Source organism: Triturus cristatus, chromosome 9 (assembly GCF_964204655.1).
Source record: "Triturus cristatus chromosome 9, aTriCri1.1, whole genome shotgun sequence".
Classification (NCBI taxonomy): Eukaryota; Metazoa; Chordata; class Amphibia; order Caudata; family Salamandridae; genus Triturus; species Triturus cristatus.
The window spans coordinates 1031057767-1031079262 of NC_140592.1; the positions used below are offsets into that span (position 1 = coordinate 1031057767).

At 49.1% G+C, this 21496-nt stretch overlaps 1 long non-coding RNA gene across 2 annotated transcripts in view; it reads right to left on the minus strand.

Moving 5' to 3' along the window:
- Window positions 1-21496, minus strand: part of LOC146799282 (uncharacterized) — a 380959-nt gene that overhangs the window by 167203 nt on the left and 192260 nt on the right. Inside the window, exons 3-4 of one of the 2 annotated variants that reach the window (XR_014969258.1) lie at window positions 20340-20475; window positions 1486-1576 (exon numbers count right to left, since the gene is read on the minus strand). This is a non-coding gene — a long non-coding RNA (uncharacterized LOC146799282). Of the gene's footprint in view, window positions 1-1485; window positions 1577-20339; window positions 20476-21496 lie in introns of those variants that run through there. The other variant, XR_014969257.1, reaches the window with a different exon arrangement.

Sequence of the window (21496 nt, forward strand, 5' to 3'; positions counted from 1 at the left end):
CTGATTGGTTAAATCCTATGTTTGGTCTCTTTTTTTAACAATGACTATGACATATTACAAAACTGAAGGGTGTAGGGCCTTTCTAGTCTATATTTGACTTTGCATTGCTATTAGAATCTACCGAGGACTCCATCTCGACGGCGGAGAATAATTCACGCATGTGAATCTATGAAAGTTCCAATAATTGAGGAACCGATGATGACAAAGGCATTCATAAAAACATTGAGGGACAGACACATAATATTAAAGTCTTACAAAAGGGTAAAAGGGGTACCCCAGCTTCACTTCCTTGCTTTTATCCATGGGCTTGCTGCCCTCTTGGGAACTCGAACATACTACACTGAAAATCCTTGTTCTCACAGCCTGGATTCACAAAGAACAATCTCACTGGTTCAAATCCAATGGTGTGCATACTGCTGGGAAGTAGGTCCCAGGCTTTAGAACCTAAACTGCAAAAGACTTTCCACCTCGAGAGCAGGCGCAAAGTGCAGATCACCCCTAAATTCCTTAAGAGTCATGATCTCACACAGCCCTCTTCCTTTATTGGAGTCCTGGGCCTACTTAGCTGTGACACCCCAGAGCACTGAAATCCCTGAGCCTGTATCACTAAACAGTCATGACCTTCGAGAGCTCTGCCCCCCCTTCTAGAACCATGAACATCGAGAGCCACAAGACCCCAGAGTCTCAGGCTGTCAGATCCGGATTCCTTTAAGAGCCATGATTGCCCAAAGCCTTGTACCCTTTTAAAGGCCTGGAAATAGAGTGCAGTTAGAAACCAGACCCTGATCACTAAAGCCTTCTATTCCCAGAAGACTGAGCACTCAGAACCTTGACGTCCCAGACAGTTGGCTTTATACGTCTTGGAAACCTCAGGACCTGAAGACCCCACCCCCTGTACTGCAGCCCCCCTCACCTCACACAAAATAGAAGTTGTTCGTACCTGCTAAGCAGTCAACTGTTCTGTGCAATACCTTCAGCTCGGACCGTTCTGGAATTTTAGCCCACAACATGTTAATTGTTGGGACTTGTAGTTTTATTTTTATATTTCAGTCCACATTAAGTTCCTTTTTGAGACTTTTAGTTTTGTTTTTATACTGCAACGCTATTTGTATTTTCAGGCAAGAGCTCATGTCCGTATATAATGTGAAGAGAATAAACATACTGCAATAGAAACAAACGTTCCCCCCAACAGACCCTCCCTCCACTAGTTGTGTCTCATGCTGTCACAGATTAATACTGCCAGGTACTGCAAGGTTTCTATCCCTCCCTCCCACCTCTATATCACCCCCATCTGAACCCTAAGAGTCAATGGCTACAGGGCTCAAAGCCTAGGTGGATAATAACGCCCCAATGACGCACCCATCAAGCAGTGCACTAAAGGACCTCACAGTCGATTAAAATGTTTATTTGCCTGCCTTATAACATAAGATAGTCTCTCGAGAATCCACAACACTCCACTCGACAGTGTCTGTTTTTTCCAATGAGATCCAATCAGGTGCTTGGCTGCTTCTGACATATGGAATTGTGTGCCCCATGCCCAAAGGTATAAACCACAGCAACACCAGAACAGGATCGTCTGCAAGAAGGAAACACAAAGAATTTCCCCACCGTCTGAAAACGTTCATCCCAATGTGGATTGATGCCTTCACATCCTCAACACGCAACAATGTCTGCACTTGCTCCTCACACCTCCAACACACATCTCCGTTTTAGGGATAAACTGGGTGTAGTCAATGTGGTGTTACATACCACTGTTTAATCAACTTGTAAGCCAATTTTCTAGTGAGGAAACTTTTAGATCATGTCAAAAGTCCTTTAGTTGTCCAATAGCCTATTAATTCAATTGACACGCATTTCTTTTTACACTAGTAAAATGTCTTATCTGTACCCTTGGAGAATATATCGCTCAATATAAGACATTCACCTCTTTTCCACCCTTAAAAGACTTTCCTCTTCATAGTGAAATTCAGAGTTTGAGTGAACTGGTGTGTAGGGGAAGGAGAAAGTGGTTAGCCCACCTCTGATCAATAGGCACTCCTATATCTCAAATGGCTTTTTTGTATTCTTAGAGATCTAAAGATTCTTACGTCTCTTATTCTTTGTGAGCTATCTCTTCTCTGATTGTCTGGCCGACCTTTCATCAAAATGCGTAGGCTGGCTTGACAATATTTAAGCAGCTTTGGACATGCGATGCCTTCTTCTTCTCTAGGTCAGTTGAGTATTCTATTTACTCAAGCCCTTCCCTTTGCCCACATAAATCTATAAGTGTGCTGCTAGACACTCGGGATGTCTACCCTCTGGATAGTTGTTGGAAGGGCCTAAAAAAGGGTTAACAAGTGAGTTTGGATATTCATCCTTACGACTTTATCATTTATCTGTGCATTTAAGGCCAGTCCATTTACCTTATTCTAAGCACTTATTCCACTTGTGAGCTTCACCCCTAGCTAATGCAAGGAGGATTTCATCCATTTAAAAGGGATGGTCTCCTCCAGGTTTGTTACAATTGCTGGGGGACAGGAACTCTGAGGATTACGAACTTACTTTTATTCACTTTAAAACCCGACAGAGCTTTAAACTGTTCCAGAAACACACTCAGAGCCGGAACGGAGAACTCCAGGTCAGAGACATCATCAGTGACTACAATGATATTATATTCCATTTTATGTTCCATCTCACCAGATGACAAGTCCATAATCTCCTCATCCTACCTTATCCGAGCTGCAACGGGTTCTATCAAGAAGTACAAAAGAATACGATACAAAGGACACCCTTGCCTGGTTCTCCTCTCTGGGAGACCGCTTCTAAAAGATCCCCAGCTCACCTGGTCGAATGCTTCATCTATGTGCAGCCCCATTAGGAGAGATAGGGACCTCTTACTCTATGCCTTTTCTTTTTTTTGATAAGCAAATTTTTATTTTTGCAACTAAACATACAAAAATACATGGACAACCATGCAAGCGAACTGGCATCAAAAGATATGTTACACATTCATTGACCTTCATCAGCACAACCTCCCACCCCCTCCCCGACCACTTCACTCCCCCCACCCGCATTGACACCCCTAAATCATACCCCCTAGCCACTTCCCCCACACTCTGCGAAACTTCTTAGGGCAGCCCCGTGCCGAGTACATCGTGCACTCCTGCGTTGCGCACCAGTCCACACCCCTCCTCCACGTAGCACATTTGGGGGGGTCAGGCCGCTTCCAGGCGGCAGCAATATCTCGCTTCGCTACCACCAAAGTTGTAATGAGGAAAAATTTCTCATGACGGGAACCGTCCAGACCGTCTGTTATCCCCAGCAGGGCCATTCTGGGATCATGGGGAACCTCCCACCCCAGTGTTTCAGTTAGTTCAGCCTCAATCTCGCCCCAGTAGGTTCCCAGACGCGGGCAGGTCCACACCATGTGGAAGAAGTCCGCCGGGTCCGCCCCACAACGTGCGCATGAAGCATCTGGAGAGAGACCCGCACGGTGAAGGCGCTCCGGGGTCAGATAGGCGGTGTGCAAGTAGTACAGTTGGATGAGCCGCAGCCTGGACGAGGAGGTGATCGTCCTAGGTGCCATAAGGGCGTCCCTCCAGTCGGTCTCATCCAGTGGTCCTACCCAGGCCTCCCAGCGCAGTTTTGTGTCCTCCCAGTCCATTAGGGTGTTATTGACCAGGGCCCGGTAAATACGGGAGATACCCCCCCTACCCAGAAACGCCCATCATCACCTGCGCTTCTGGTGGGCTATGGTCAGGGATCCGCGAATCTAGAGGGACGTGGGACCGAACCGCGTGGCGCAGCTGGAGATATTTGTAAAACTGTGAGGGGCACAACGAGAAGCAAGCCTGAAGCTCCCGGAAGGAGCACATACGACTCCCCCGCCACAAATCGCCTAAGCAGGAGATCCCAAGGAGGTCCCACACTCGAAATCCTTCCAAGCCCGGACCTCCCGCAGCCAAGTGCCATGCCAGAGTGGTGTAACGCGGGTCAGTTTCCCCGACCACCGGGTATGCCGTAGAGCCGCACGCCAAGCCAAAAAGGGGGCCCGTACAACGTCTGGAAGCGACCGAGGAAGCATCGCCCCGTAGAGCATATTTTGAATAGAAGGGAACCCCAGTATCTGTACCTCCAGCCTGTAGGCCGGATCGTCCCAACCGCCTGAGAACCAGTCATGGACCACCAGGAGCCGAGTCGCAAGGTAGTATAAGTATAGGTCGGTCATGCTCATACCTTCGTCGTGTGATGGAATCCGGCACCGGCCAAGTGCCAGACGGGCCCTACCGCCACCCCATAGAAACTTGGTCGCCATACTATCCAAGTCCCGGAACCACGGACGAGGGAAAGAGCAGAGCGTGTTTTGCAGCAAGTACAGGAATTTGGGAAGGATCATCATCTTATAGAGAGCAATCCTCCCCCAACGGATTCAATGGGAGCGATTGCCATATCGCCAGGTCTGATCTGGCCTTGTTGACCACAGGAGCCACGTTAAGGGCCCAACAGAGCTCCGGTAGAAGGGTGACCCAGATACTTAAAAGATAGCCTCCGGAGGGGAATATCGGACTGCCAATCGAAGCAATCTCTAGCCGGGTGCAGCGGAACCAAGACCGATTTCTTGGGGGTGAGACGGAGACCCGACGCCCGACCAAACCGACGAAGAATCCCACGCACAATAGGACCAGAAGTAGCTGGGTCGGAGAGGTAAAGGAGGACATCGTCGGCATACAGAGCTATTTTATCGGGGACCATGCCCGGCCAGTCCCACCCACGAAGAGCAGGGTCTGAGCGGACCAGAACAGCGAAAGGTTCCATTGCCAAGGCAAAGAGGAGGGGCGAGAGCGGGCAGCCCTGACGCGTCCCTCTCCCGATAGAAAACGGGCGAGATAGGGCCCCATTCACCAACACCCTGGCCCGTGGAGCCGAGTACAAGATCCGGACCATGGCGCGGAATTGAGGACCGAACTCTATCCTCTCCAACACCTCGTCCAGGTAGACCCACCCCACCGAGTCAAAGGCTTTTTCAAAGTCGACCAACAAGAAAGCCAGATACGGAGAGAGGCGCTCTCGGTGAGCCATGGCGAGATGCAGGTGCCGCAAGCAGTGTCGAGTTCCCCGGTTCGGCATAAACCCACACTGGTCCGGGTGGATCAGCGAGTCGAGGTAAGGACGCAGCCGTTGTGCCAGGATGGTGGCGTATATTTTGATCTCAGTGTTAATAAGAGATATCGGTCGGTAGTCCGAGCAGGACTGCGACGGAGGCTGCGTCTTAGGGAGAACGACTATCGTAGCCGTGTCCGTCTCTGGTGGGAACGAACACTTCTCTATCACCTCTGCCTAAAGGCCCAAAAGCAGTGGAGCGATGGTCTCACGGTAGTGGGCATAGTACTCTTGTGGGAAGCCATCCGGACCCGGGGTTTTCCCGGGAGCCAGGTGGCTGATGGCGTCATCAATTTCTTGTAGAGTAACGGGCGAGTCGAGGGTCTCCCTAGCCTCACGCCCCAAGCAATGCAGCTCTGCACCACCTGTTCCCAACAGCTCCCCAAGGGGGATCCAGGGCTCTCGAGCACGGTACAGCGTGGAATAATAATCGGCAAAGGATTGAGCCACGGAGGTCGTGTGAGTCTCACCGGTGGGGCCCTCAATAGCGGGGATAATCCTGCTTGACCGGGGGTATGTGGCCAGCCGGTGGAGAAGAGCACCGTTCTTGTCCCCCCAGCCGTACACCCGCGCCACCGAGGAGCGCCATAAAGTTTTCGCCGCTTCCATGGAGTGCAAGCGAATTTCATCCCGTAGAAAGGCCAGTCGTCGCGCCCGCCCGGCGTCATCCAAAGTCTCCGGGTCTCGCTCAAGCTCCAGGGCCTGCGCCTCACACTCAGTAAGCCGCTGGAGATGCTTCCGGCGCTGCTGCTGCACAAGACCTTTAGCCGCTCCCATAATAGTCGCCTTCCCAGCCTCCCAGAGGACGGCCGCGGAGGAGACTGATCCCACATTATGGTGGTAGTAATTAGAGATCTCAGTACCCACCGACTTCCGGAAGTCCTTATCCTGAAGGAACCAAGCGTTCAGGCGCCACACAGGGCGGGCGGAGAAGGGAGGCGGGCCGAGGGCCAAAAGCAGCGGAGAGTGGTCCGAGAGGCCCCTGGGAAGAATGCGGGCATCTTGTACCCCGCGCATTCAGTGGAGGGGACAAAGATTAAATCAATCCGGGCGTGCGAGTGGTGCACCGCCGAGGTGTGGGTGTACTGGCGGGCCTGCGGGTGCCAGACCCTCCACACATCGCACAAACCCTGGGCCTCGGCCCAGCCCGATAGCAGCTTCGAGCGGGTAGCCCTGGCAAGGGAGACGGGGCCCGTCGCGTCCATGCTGGGCGTATACACCGCGTTGAAATCCCCCCCAAGACAAGCGCGCCCGCCGGGAGTGTGGGAAGTAAGTTTGCAGTGTACGAGAGGACGGGCTGCAACTGGGACGGGGCCGCATACAGAGAGACAAAGGCTAGGGGACGTCCCTCAAGGGCACCAGAAACCGCAACCGACGTGCCCTGGGAGTCGAAATGCACCTGGGCAAGAACGAAGGGAAAAGTCCGCCGAAGCTGGATAGCCACTCCCCGGGAACCCCTAACGAAGCCCGAGTGCCACATCCTATCATACCCGTAACAAGCAAGAAAGGAACAGTTGTTGCCAAGAAGATGGGTCTCCTGCAAAAGAAGGACGTCAATCCCCAGACGCTGCGCGTATTTAAGGACTGCCATGCGCTTGAAGCGGTCCAGAAGACCGTTGACATTCCAAGACAGAATGCGCATGGCGGCCTTAGGAATGTTAGTGTCAGCCATCACCCCAGGTCGGAGCATCTAGTGTACACAGAGGGGGGACGTCCCCGGAGCGTGACCCCAGCAGGGAGACCGGGGCAGGGGATCCCCAAGGGGAGAGACCACGGGCAAGCAGGCCAGCGGGAAGGTCAAGAACGCAATGATGCCATAGAACAATAACACTGAGGAGGATCTCTCCAACCAACAGAATCCTCCATAGGAGAAAGAAACAACCCCAAAACCACCCCAACCCCCCACCCCCCACCCTATACTTCGAGAACGGAAGCATCTGTCGCCCTAACTGTGAAGAACAACGACCAAGCTAAAACGCTCGGGCTTGAGCACCTAGTGGACCCCCAATTTAACCGGATAATGACCAAATCCCCCGCCCTGGTCGAGAGCTATCTCTGAAATGGAGCACGGAAGTTCAAGTACTAACATTGGCAGCCCGGTAAACCATCCCCAGTCCCCCAGCAATCAAATAAACCACCTGCATCAGGAGCGAGTCAAATAACTGGACTGCAGGAGAGGTCCGAGGTGTCCACTTGTCCCGCGGGCGAGGCCACTGAGCCAGACCGCACCGGGGACCCGGCCCGGCAGTCCGCAGCAACAGGGCTGGCAGGGGCGACCGAAGAGGCAGGGGAAGCTCCAGAGGACCGACACGGCCGTCCCATGGAACGTGTGACCACCACCTCCCCTTCAGCACGTCCCCGGGGCACGGTGCGCCTCCTACGATGGGTCCTGGATGGCCTGGATGTAGTTGGTCCCCTGCGACTACTCGACGGTGAGCCCCGTCCAGGTCGATGCAGCGGATGTTCCTCCGTCAACCAAGTCCAAGCGGCCCGAGGTGTCTCAAAGAAGATGGCCTTATGCTGAAAGATGACCCGAAGGCGGGCTGGGAACTGCAGCTGGTATTGAAGGCCCAGGGACCGCATCTTCGTTTTCACCTCCGCGTAGGATCGCCGCTGCTCCTGGACCTCCCGAGTGTAATCCGGGAAGATCATGATTTTATGGTTCTGAAAGTTGAGAGAGTCAGCACGCCTGGCCTCGCGGAGAATGGCATCCCTGTCTCTGAAGTTAAGGATCTTAAGAATGAAGGGGCGGGGGGGTGCCCCCGGAGGCCTCGGGGCCAAGGAGCGGTGGGCCCTCTCAACAACAAACCAGGCCGATAGGCTGTCCGCTGGCATCCAGGATCGGAACCAGCCCTCCAAAAAGTCGTCGGCCCGGCCCGACTCAGCCCCCTCCGGAAACCCCACCAAGCGGAGGTTACCGCGACGCGCCCGGTTTTCCACATCCTCAGCCCGGCGGTGGAGCTCCTTAGAGTGGGTGGTGAGCTCCCGAACCTGATCGTGCAGCTGACAGATGTCGTCCTCCGCTGTCGAGATTCACGATTCGGCCTCAGAAATGCGGGTAGTAGCATTGCGGAGAAGGGCAACGTCTACCTTGACCTTACCTACCATGCCCTCCAGGGAGGAACGGGATGCATTAATGGCCTGCAAGATGGCCGCCAGATCCGTGGCAGGGGCCGATGCCGCCTCCCCAGTCGAGCCAGGTCCCCTTTCGGAGGTCGTGAATTGGTCAATCCTGGTTTGGGTGGCCGCAGGTGCCGGCTTGGAGGCCCTGTCCTTACCCATGATGGCCTCACGCAGTCCACGGGGGACAACCGCACCCACCGGTGGGCCCCGCAGAGGATCCCGGCAAGCCCAGGGGGACCGGGGATCTGGGCGGCAGGAGGAGGAACAGGTAGGTAGGGTGTCCACTCACCCGGGCAACCGGCAGACCCAGGCCCCGCAAATCGCCTCCCGGGGCGCTGCCCGATGTAACAGCCGAGCCCCCCCCAGGGACTGCCGCCGTTCCACGGCCCGTCGGGGTCCAAGGTGATACGCCGCCACCTCACTCCGCCCGCAGCCGATGCCGTCACGGCCTGTAGGGCTCCGTACTTCTCCACTCCACACCAGTGAGCAAACGCTGCAGGGCGGGACCCCGGGGCGAGGACGGAGGGGGGAGAGAAGAGGGAGCCGGGCCTCCCGACCGCCGGTCGAGGCCCGACACCCAGGGACGGCCCCAGGCACCACAGTGCCCCCTCGCGGGTCCAGGCGGGCGCTCCCGGAGGGGCTGCAGCAATTGAGGGGGGGGGAGAGGGGGAAGGTAGCCAGGGGCTCACCGATTCCCCCCCTGGATCCACCACAGGAGCCCCCGCACCTCCTCCATGGCACTGCCGTCCGCGTCGATGCCGCCGCACTCACCGGCCTCCACCTGGCGCCAAGCCGCCCCTCTGAAGCAGCTCCACTCCCCAACTGGCAAGCAGGGTCCGCAGGATGTAGGCAGGTATTGAGGGGGGGGGGAGGGCCCCCGCGATCGCCGCAAACAGGCTGCTCCCACTGTGCCCCAGGAGGCCCGGGGCCCGGATACCTCGTGGGCGCCGCGGGCTCCATTAGTCCTCGCCGCCAGACTTCTCTCCAGGTGCTCCGCGTCCGCGCCCCAGGCCCGCTTCAAACACGGCTGGCGGCGCCCGGGGAGGACCGGAGCGCTTCAAATTTCTCCCCCAGGCTGCGGGACTGCTCCGCGTCTCGATGCGCCCATCGGCTCCCGGCCAGGTCGTCTAGGAGCGGACCATGCAGGAGAAGACGGGCCGGGCGCTCGGAGCCGCTCCGTTAGGCGGCCATGTTGGTCCCCTCTATGCCTTTTCTACAGGTGGGATATTTTCTGAAAAGTTATTCTACATTTGTCTGCCCTTAATGAGCTCCACATGGCATCAATCGATTGAGCTCCACATGGCATCAATCGATTTGGCCTGTTTGTAAATATTGAGATAAAATTGCTCTGATTCAGGTTCAACAGGGCTGAGTGCCTAAAGAAATACAATTTTCCACTTCCTTCCCAGGTTTAGAAAACACACTAAAGGTGCCAAGCTCACTTGTTGTGCAAACGAATTAAAAAGGATGGACAGTGGTCCCACTAGTTTGGAACTGAATGTTTTACAGAATGATATAAGCCCGTCTAGGCTTTATCCAGTTCCAGCCCCTTTCTTGCTTGTAGAATTGATATAAGTTTGAGTGGCGTGTCGAGTTTCTTGGCCCATTCTCATCAATCCTGAATCAATCAACCTTGCTTTTTTTTATTATAACACGCTATGAAAATCCGCAAATAGGCATCTCTTTCATTGCTCCTCCATCACCACTTTCCCATCAAACTTCTTATTTGTGAAATATATACTCTCTCCCTTGGTGCCCACTGATGTCAGACTGATTTGCATATGGCTGGGTCCAAACTGAGGTGGCATTGTGGGCAAAAAAACAATGGGTTGGAATGCTACCCTAAGCGATTTTCAGTGGTTAGACAAAATGCAAGCATTCCTCCTATCACCTTTTGTGAATTTGATGTCCCGCTGTATTAAGGCCAAAAGTCTCCCAGTGTAGTTGCCTTGCTCATAAAAAATGTGTTTCAATCAGAGGAGAACCTGCTTAGCCCGGTTGGTCCTCAGTACCACAAATGGGCTATAATCCTATAGTCTTTGAGAGTATTTTTAAGTTTATGTGCCTATTAAGCCACCCTGTGCTCAGTTGCCATAGGGTAAATAAATAAATCTATATTTGGTAAAGCGCAAACTACTCACCCTTACGGGTCTCAAGGCGCTGGGGGCCGTCGTGCAAATTGCTGAGCTGAGCTGCCTCCGGAGCCCGGGATCGAACCATGAACCCTGTGCTCCGAAGTCAGCTGCCCAGGCCGCTGCACCACACCTCTCCACATAGGGTATCCTGGAAGTCTCCTCTCTCTAGTAGCCCTTGCTGCTTTGACTATTATTACCTTTCTTAAAACTACTTTAGGGAATCTCAGTGGTTGTCTAGTGAGGTTTAAGCGGAATCGTTCAACTCAAAGTAATTTTGAATCGTTTGGGCGAGTTCTGCTACATTTACGGAGTCTCTTAAGATATCCTGCCTCATTCGCCAAGCCCTATGGTGTCAGTGTGGTCCTACCCCTTCTCTTTCCATGAGTACATATGCGTGATCTGCTATAGATATCACTGCCACAGAGTTACCCAAGATATTCTGCGCAAAAACTGCCCAAAACTCAACCAGTGCTTAATTTGAGTCGGTGGTTGCAGGCGGGGCCCAATGGCACTTATTTTTGGGCACAGACACTTATATTTCCACACTTTGACCCAGAACAAAAGAGAGAAAGACAGAAAAGGGTGAATGAAGGATTAAAAGAAAAACTTTTAAAAGGTGACACAAGAAGAAAGCAAGATGACAGAGCATACAGGAGTAAGTTATAGGGTATGGGAGTGTTTGGTGACGGGCTAAAGTTGCATGAAGGGTACTCAAGAGTATGCAGTCTTGGTATTAGTCTTCAGAACCTTCTACAGCATTGGTGGCAGCTACCGAGCAGCAGCACTTCTTATGTTACAAATTAAGCACTGGATACGTGACTTAATCGATTGTAGTGGACTATCTCCAGGTCTGTGAGTACTAGTAGTTAATATAATCCTGATCTTCTGAGTGGAAGTGTTGCCACCTGTCTAAGAGTACACCTGTGTCCTCAGCAGTCCTTTCAACCGCCTTGACATTGCACCCAAGACATGGGTGTTGCAGTTGTGTTTGTGTTTTTAACATTATACGTAAGAGCTAAAAAATCCCAGCTTGCAAAATCCTGTTGGCTAAGAGGCTACGGGTGGCTGAAGTTGTCACACAAGACATAGGCTAATGCCAAGTTTGCTGTGACCATGTTAAAATATAAAAGGCAAGAATAAAAATGGAATTTTTAGCAAACCTTTGGATGCCTTCTAGTCTCTCACAAATTGTGGTCTATTTGTAATGTAACTTTATGCATTTACTGTAAGAAAATAGTCAAAAAAGAGTATTACTCTTGGACTATTATTTTTAAATGCCCCTCACCACCCCAGAAAGCAATCCCGATTGTAATGCTTGGCTTAAGTGTTACTCTATATATTTATTGTGATACATTTTTTAAAATTACGGTATATAAATTTTTTTCTAAATTAAATGGTGTTCCCTTAAACCCTACCACAAATTGTTACCCTGCTTAAAATTGTTAACACTTTATGCCATCATTGAGAAAAAATAAGTTTGTCATTTTGTGGGGAGCGATAATGATTATATGTTGTGCCCAGAGCACAACATGCACTGAGCCTTGATCCGAAACACTCAAGACCCCCAGACTATTTAAAGCAATGAAAATGCAGAGTCATAGACTATAAAAGAACGGACCCTCGGCTGAGTCGGCTCGGAACCACTAGAGCGCAGCCCCGCCTCTAAAGCACTAACTGTATATAGTCCAACCCCCGGTAGCCTCGTGCCCCAGAGCCCGGATCTCCTGGCTGCCCCCGAAAGCCATAAACCATGTTAAGCGTTAATGCTTCCAGAGCTCTCGCGTTTCCCGCTCCATGCGTGCTTAGGTCATCCAGTCCAGGTATTTTACTTTACATTTTGGTATTTGGAGCCCGCTGGGCTTATTATAAAATCAGGGCAACAAATCCGAGAACGCAAAGTAAAAAACCTGGTTAGATGAGGATGAAGTACCCAAGCAAGAACTTGGGAAACTTGAGCTCTGAATCCCAACCATCTTTATGCCCCCCACCCGCGCACACTCAGAACGAGGCTTCCCAGATCCGTGTGATCTTGGGCCATCAGAACCTTGCCTCGAATAAGCTTCGAGGACCTTCAAGAGCCCCTCCTTGCTGCGTGCAGGCCAGGATTCCGGCAGTGAAACGCAGACTTATCAAGAACTTGGCAATGAGCAAATGGTCAGCAAAGTAAAAATCAATAGGCCTTAAAGCTGCGGACTTTCACTGCTGTGGCGCACGTGCCGGCCGCCGCTCCACACTCGCCTCGCGCCCCGCCATCTGTCCCATCACTAATCTCAGACACAAGAGCTCATCGGGGCTAGATACCGTTTCTAATTCCCGCCCTAATCAGCTTAATTGTAGCAATTTGCTGGTGAGTCGTCGCCGGGGTTTTGAACTCCCCATCAGATCATACTGGCGTCTGGGGTGCACGCTGCTTTCCCCTCTTCTTCTCTCCCCACTCCTGGGGCGAGGGGGCTCTTCGGAAGGGGGCTGCTCCCAGACCCCGTTTCGATACAGTTAATGAATCCCAGACCTCATTATTAGGATTTGTGGACCGCAGTGGTACACATGACCAATACCAGTGCAGCCGTTGTAGTGTCCTATGGGCCCAGCGGCTGCACAGAGGCAGACAGAGGCATGAGGCCCATGATGGCCCTTGACTGCTGGGTGAACAGTCAGTGAGTGAATACACCTTTACAGAACACATATGGAGGGGATCGGCTCGCTCTGTGGGGGGCTGGATTGGCCACCCCTTTTAGTTGGTCTTTGGGGATCCTGGCATACTCATGCTAAGTTAGGGTCCAGCACAATACACAATGTCACGATTGAGCCTTCACTGGTCTCCAACGTCTGCATGGCATACAAAAAAATATGGTAACCGGTGGAAGAGTGCTATCACAAAAGCATGTTAGTACTACCGAGAGTGAAATACCAAGAAAGCGAGAAAAAACCCTTTCAGATATCCCCGAGCTTCCTTCACATATCCCACCCAGAGCTCGGACGACTCTGAGAACTGCTGCAAAAGACAGAGCAGCATAGAGAGGTATCTGGGAGACCACATCAACTATATATCGCCAGTACTGCATTACCCTGAAGGAAAGACTGGGAGAAAGAGTGCAGCTGTAATCCAACCCCAGCTGTGAGGGAGAGGCTCCAGTCCAGGGGTCTTCAACCTTTTCTGTAATATAAGAGCTACTTACGTTAGATAAAAATCCTCTCGAGCTACCAATATTATTAGAGATATAATAGTCACATCGGACGAGATTACATTAGTGGGCACCATATGCAAGATCAGCAGCGATCATCACCTCAGCGCATCAGGCATGGTTGTCAGCATTAATGTAAAAACGACTTTGTCAATGTGGAATGCCCTACATGGGTAATGCATAACAGCTGTAGCTGCAATATCCCCAAGGCCAAGTAAATAATATTAGTAATAGTCCAACGCCGTTTGATTTTTATCTCTCAAATATCAGCTTTAACTATATTTTGGAAACTCAACCACTTTTCTCCAAATATAAGCTCATGAATTCTGAAAATACACACATTTCTGGCTTGAATACATACTTTTCACTTTGATAGGGATATATTAATTAAACCAAGCAAAAGCTTCCAATTTAGTTCACTGGCCTGCACGTGCGGAGCTACTTAAACAGGTAGCTGGGGAGCTACCAGTAGCTCACAAACTACTCGGTGGAGAAGACTGGTCTAGCCTGTCACAGACATGTGCTGTGCTTGGATTCCAAAGCACAGAGGCCGGCAGAGGAGATGGGAAGGCTCCAGGCGAGTCTTTCACAACACCACACCTACAGAGACACAGCAACGCATTGCACAAGAAAACATGAGTGGACTGGTGTCATTCACAACCATAACTTATTCCTATACACGGGTGATTACTGAGGGGCAGAGGGCTCCCTTGAGCACGGCTGCACTGATCCATAGAAAGGGACAGCACCCAGATAAGGTGTCAATGGCATTCCCACAACTTTCAAAACTGAGCACCATTAAGGACTGAGGGTTTACACTGTCACTATACACCAGCAACTGTGACGCAAGTAATCACGAGATATGGGCAAGGGACTAGACGCAGATTCGGGATTGGTTGGATGCAGTTGTTGATGTTTTTGTTTATTGTGTGTAATCCTACGATACTGGATAAGATGTGTACTGTAATTTTTCTCCTTTAAAAAAAAATATTATTTACATGTCTATCATCGTATGGAAATCCTGTATTGACCTCTACAAATTCAACAAAATTTGTTTACAGAAAAAAAACTGAGCACAACTACACCCCTTTCGTAGCTGCAAAGTTTCACAGGCAAATGTCTGATGTGCTGCTCCAGCTCCAGTATCTTTTTTCAATTCTGGGACTTGCAGTCCTGTTTTATACGGAATAAGTAAGACTGCAATTCACAGAATTCAAAGTAAAAACCCTGACTGGAGCATCGCATCATGCATGTACCTGGGAAACTTGGCAGAGTAGCCCTTTTGGACCTGACTCTCAAGACAGTCAGGCAGAGGAGAGCAAGACTCACTCAGATGTCATGTCTCTTTTGAAGGGGACGGAGCTAGGATACCCTGACTTGGTACAGATAAGGTAAACTTCAAAGGTTACGATGTAGCACCCCCTGCACCAGCTACTGAAAAAGGACTATTGTGACATTTTTGGGGGAAAAGAGAAGGGTTTAAAGTCATACTCCCAAATTAAACAAAAGAGCTGGGCAGCCTCACTCAAGGTCTCCAGTTTGAGTTGCCATTCTCCAGTTTGAGTTGCCATCCCCAAATGGTAAACCCTTAGATGGATTCCTGTATCCTGTCAGTCAAGTTCACAGAGACATGGGTTCCACATACCACACATGTGCAAAGCGTACACGCACAAAGAGGCATCTCTTCCTAAATCTCTCAGGAAAAAAGATCATAGAAATATATGCTGTCACTACTGCTAGTGTCCTGCCGCCTGGTGAGCGGACATTAGACACTGCTCCTATGAAGAGTGCACTTTTGGTGACCCTGCAGATCTCAGAGCCAGCCTCTGGGTGTCAATCCATTTGCAAGGGAAGCCTCAAGTGAATATGTCTGATGGTCATGTCCACTGAGGCAAAAATCAACAAGCATTGGTAAAGCCAATATGTCTACAACTCTCTACTCCATTCTGTGCCACTCTACAACACTACTCCTCTCTATGCAAGAGGTATTGGCTTTGACAATATGTTTTAGCCATGTTGTACACTAGAATGGCTGCTGTTCAGCATGGCTAAACATTAGTGAGGCAAAGGAGAGTGGCGTGGAGTAGTGTTTCGTAAAGTGGAGTAGTGTTAGAGTGGGGTAGAGTTGAGTGGCGTGGAATGAAGTGGAGTGGCATGGAGTGTTGTTGAGGGAGTACATTATATAGCGTGGATGGGCGTAGAGTGAAATAGAGAGGAGTAGCATAGAGTGGAGTAGAATGCTGTACAGTTGAGTAGAATGTCAGAGTGGAGTGGCATAGTGTGTTGTGAAGTAGGCAAGAAGGTGTTGCGTAGTATTGAGTAGAGTGTTGTAAAGCGGAGTAGATTGTCGTAGAGTGGAGCGGCAGAGTGGAGGAGTGGCATGGCAAAGAGTGGAGTAGAGTGTTGTAGAGTAGAATGGCATAGAGTGTCACAGAGTGGAGTAGTGTGTCATACAACAGAGTGGAGTAAAGTGGCATGGAGTGGCATAGAGGGAGTTGCATAGAGAGGAGTAGTGTTGTAGAGTGGCACAGAATGGAGTAGAGAGTTGTAGAGTGCAGTGGCACAGATTGAAGTAGAGTTTAATGGAGTAGAATGTCAGAGTGGATCAGAGTGGTCTAGAGTGAGGTGGCGTAAAGTATAGTGGTGCTGAGTAGTTTGTTGCAGAGTGTAGTGGTGTAAAGTGCACTGGCTTCCAGGAAAGTGGTGGAGTATGCAGTGACAGAGTAGAGTATTGTAGAGTGCAGTGGCATAGAGAGGTGTAGAATAGATTAGAGTAGCGTGGAGTGATGCAGAGTGTAGTGGCATAGATTGCATTGGCGTAGAGTGGCGTTCAGGTGAATGGTGCAGAGTAGAGTGCAGTGGCATAGGGTGGTGCGGTAGAGCTGTGGCGTAGAGTACAGTGGTGCATAGTAGAGTAGTGTTGAGTGCAGTGACATAGAGCACAATGGAACAGAGTGGCGTGGAGTAGAGTGGCATTGAGTTCAGTGATGGGAGATTGCAGTCTTGCACAGTACAGTGTCAGAGTACAGTGGCCTAGAGTAGAGTGGCGCAGAGTGGTGTAGAGTAGAGTGGCGTAGTGTACAATAGAGTGGCATAGATTGCAGTGATCAAGCAAAATGGTGTTGAGTGGCTTAGAATGTAGTGGTGCAGAGTAGAGTACGGTTGAGTTGAGTGGCGGTGAGTGCAGTGGCGCGGAGTAGGGCGGCGCAGAGTAGAGTGGTATAGAATAGTGACTTAGCGTGCAATGGCATACAGTGCAGTGGCACACAATGGACAGCATCAACAATGATGCAGTCCCAGAGTAAAGTGCAGTGGCATAGAGTGCAGTGGTGCAGAGTAGTCGCCATAGGGTGAAGTGGAATTGGGTGCATTGTTTTTGAGTAAAGTGGTGTTTAGTGCATTGGTGTAGGATGCAGTGGTTTAGTGCAGAGAGGCATATATGGCAGTGGCGTACTTTAGAGTGGTGCAGAGTAAAGTAGTGTGGCGTAGAGTTCAGTGCCAGAGAGTGCAGAATTGCAGAGTAGACTGTCGTAAAGTGCAGAGGTGTGGAGTGCAGTGGCATAGAGTGGTGCAGAGTAGAGTGACGTAGAGAACAGTGGCGGAGTACAGAGTAGAATGGCAGAGTGCAGTGACATAGTGTACAATGGCATAGAGTGCAGTGGCGTAAAGTGTTGCTGAGTAGAGTAAAGTGGCATAGAATGCAGTGGTGCCGAGTAGATTTTGCGTAGAGTGTATTGGTTTTGAGTAAAGTGGTGTAGAGTGCAGTGATGCAGAGTAGAGTGCACTGATGTAAAATGCAGTGGTGCAGAGTAGAGTGGAGAGGTGCAGAGTAGAGTGGCGCAAAGTGGACTGATGCTGAATGCAATGGCGCCAAGTGTAGTCACACTGAGTGCAGTGGTGTAGAGTAGATTGATTCAGAGTAGAGTTGAATGATGCATGGTAGAATACAGTGGCGTAGAGTGCAGAGTAGATTAGAGTGGAGTGGAGTGGTATAGAGTGCACTGGCTTAGAGTGGAATGGTACACAGTTGAGTGCATTGGCATAAAGTGCAGTGTGGCGAGTGGCACAGAGTGGAGTGGTGCAGACTGCAGTGACAAACAGTGTAGTGGTGCATAGTAAAGTAGTGTGGGATAGACTGCATTGGCATACAGTAGAGAGGAATATAGTAGAGAGGTTTAGACTGAAGCAGTGAAGAGTGCAGCAACACAGTGTGTAGTGGAGTGGCATGGAATGGAATATGCATAGTGTGGTAGCTCACTGCCTTCACAGATTATAGAAAACACATATTAAATTGAGATGATCATTACATTTGTACAGACAAAGTTTTATTGATAAAAGTATACAGCGCACAAAGGATAATGTGTGGAAATGTCGTCATGTAGTGTATTGATTTGTTTTGATCGTATCAAAATATTTGTTTCCACCACACTTCAGAATTACCAAAAAATTAGCTTCATTTGTGCTTTTCTAATTCCAATATATTCTGAAATATCTACACAGTTAATTTTCAGGCGTTCATATTTTGTTGTGTGTTAGAAAAAAAATATCATACAGCCTTCATCGAGTACTCTCCAAGTCACCAGCATGAGTGTCACATAAATCCGCTCACTTTGAAGTCAGAGAAAGAAAAGTAAACATCAAGCTTCCTAGAAGTCAAAGCCTGACATTTAACCTCTGTCTTTGAATGCACAGCAAATGTGACAAGATAAGTACAAGATTTAAAGGCCTATTTACAGAAATCCAGTTCTGGTAGAAGAATACAGTACATAGGGTTTGGGTAAGGGAAGGTACAAACTAAAGCTGGACAGCCTAAAACAAATCAAGCCAGCAGATAGAGAAGCAAGTAAATGTGAGTTGCAGACCACAAAGCCAATGGTAAGCAATGGGCAGAATACATTCCCAGGGAAGCTCTCCGTATGTTTCCAAGATGTCATTAGCAAACCAGACAGCAGGCTTTGACCTAAAAACCTCTGCGATAATCCAACTTTACCAGCAATCTTAACATAGGGCAGATGAGCACACTCTCCAGAACCATGCATAAGACATTTCTGTTCCATAGATACATAAGCACTCTACACCCACCTACATCTACCTGATGAAGACCATCAAGCAGCATGCGCAGCCAGCATGTGAAATTAGGCAGGTAGCTGTTCAACTCTGAGTAGTCAAACAGGCAACCAACCAAGTCCACTGGCAGGAGATATCACTCATTTCTGTGGTAATACACATACACCTCCTTCAAGTTGCTGTTGATGTCTTAAACATCTGGGTCCTAAAGATATCCTACAAGTGCTCACTGTGGAGGACAACACAATGCCCAGCATCAACAATGATACATTTCCAGAATATATGCCTCAGGGGTTAGAAGAGACACTGCTTGAACCAGCATCTACCCCAATCAAGGGAAGTATATGCCCTGCTGAATGTTAGACTGTAGAGGGCGGTTGCAAAACAGGTCATTCTGAATAATTAGAGTGATCATGTGTCAGGTGTAACATCATTGCCACTTGACAGCAGATATTAAAAGATAATCGTGAATCTTGGGGCGAGGATGTGGCCTAAGGGGCTCTGGCGGTCGATCTCCAATCTGGGGATCCGGTTTCGAGCCCTGACAATGACGCTCAAAATCCTGAGATTCTGGACACATCACTTCATCTCCCCGTGCCTGACAAAACGAAAATGAATGTGTCCTTATGTAAAGTAACTGGTGATCATGTAAAGTGCTCTGACACCCAGTACCTTAGGGTCAAGTTCGCACTATATAAAACTCCGTAAAAAAGTCAAAACCAAGATTTCTGCACAATGAGACGTACAATGGAATGGCTGGCAGGGTTCAACCTCACAACTGCTTGCTAGATTGTCTTTACCATTGTTGCCATCTATTCAGCGATTACAAATCTTCCTAAATTACTTTAAGCTCAGGAGCTACAACACTAATAACTCTTTACCTGAAAAGTGACACCACCTCTTAATCCACCATGGAATCTTCATCTCCAATATACGGGTACACCACTTCCCTTGGACTCGTGAGCTCTGCATAGGTCAATAGGCAAAAATGGCATGCTATTTGAACCCTCACCTATTCGCAAGCAGAAGTGTTCTACCAAAAAAGTGTTTTTTTTTGTTTTTGTTTTTTACACAAGCCAGCACTTACATTGACAGCACAACACGAACTACCAATGTATTATCAAGGTAAGTAGATGTGGAGTTAATAGTAAATCTATATGTATGCTTCCCTATGTAGGCTTACAATGACGATGTGTTGGTTGTCAAAATTCTCGAGTTGATAAAAGTGCAGATCATTATTATTGACATCAATATTTTACATATAACCGGAGTAGGATGAGAATTCGAGCAAGACACCGTGTGTGTGCTCAGCTGGGCTTAAGGAGTGGGTAGGATGATGGGGAATTAGGATTCAAGAAGAGCGCGGATATGTGGTGGGAGTTAGGGAGAGAGTAGCATGAATGGCTTTAATGCATGAGTTGTTCTGGGGAGAAGGAGTTAGGATGATGGGCTACAATTCAATAGTATTTTGGGGCTGGGCTATGAGTCTTCTTTCCTTTACTCTATTGGGTTTAGGGAGGTAGTAGGATGATAGAGCTGTGATCAATGGACTGCGTTGGGATTAGGAACAGGATAAAATCATTGATTGCTTTGGGATGGTGGTAATAATTCATGGAAGGGAGAAAAAAAGAATTACTTTTGAGTTTATTACACATTATATGAGCAGGATTGCAAAAACAAGATTGCATTTTACCTTGTCGGTTGCCCATCAAAATGTCTCTCATTGGTCTGTGGGTGGCTTATCTCAACATCATCACCACCGTCTTGACCCTCTTCACCTCCCTCAACCAAGACTGCATGGCTATTCATGGCAATGTCCTCACACCTATCTGTTGAATAAAAAAGGGTACCTGTAATTGTGCTAGCAGCAGAATCTTGGTTAAAAGATTCAAAAGACGCATGATTTCCATCATAGGTGGTGCTCACATACAGGCCTAGTTGCATCTCCAGGGCATTTTTCTGCTGTCAGAGGGGGATAATAGCCATTTTTTTAATTGGTCTCCTGAATAATCTACAAAACGAATTAAATACTTATCTCATACTATGATCTTTGGCTTGAGAGTGAGTATATATGTTTTTACGTCTACACTTATATAATGTATAATGAGACAACATAATGCTGTGCTTGAGGATTAATCACTGTTATTGCAGTGTTTTTAGGTGGAGTGGAGTACTTCTACAAGTGTATAGACCTTATGTCCAGTATCACCTTCGTATGTCATGAAAAACTCCTACATTCAAATATAAACAAACTTGTCATAAGCTCGTGTGTCAAATTTGTGGTAATTCAATGTGATGCATTTGTACATCTGTACACATATACATGCTACAGTGCATGTTCACTGTCAAGAGAGAGAGTGCAAATTTGTGATGTGATGTGTACTGGTTGAGAAATCATTTCTTTTGCACAATGTTATGCTGGTACTAGTTGTCCTGGATCACCAAGTCATGGGGAAATCCTAGGTATTCATTCCAAAATACGTCACGGCATCTGGATGATCATGAAGTATGGTGACTTTCTGTTCCAAAAGACATACTGCCTGGCCTTCAGCTGCACCAGCATGGATGTGAATGTAATCTAAGCTAGCTTTGACATCTTCAACCTACGTGCTTCTCAACTTGTCTTTAACAGGTCATTAGTCACCTGATTCAATGTGACTGAATGATGGTTGCATAGTACCACGTGCTGCGCCAGTGTTGTGTTGATAGAAGCCTGTGGTACAACAGCGGCGCTCTGTTATTGATGCTAGGGTGCAGGTCTACCTCAATCACACCAATTAATACCACCCTGTTGTCACCATCAAACCAGTACACTCAATTGATCCATAGATAATGGATCATGAGAAACTA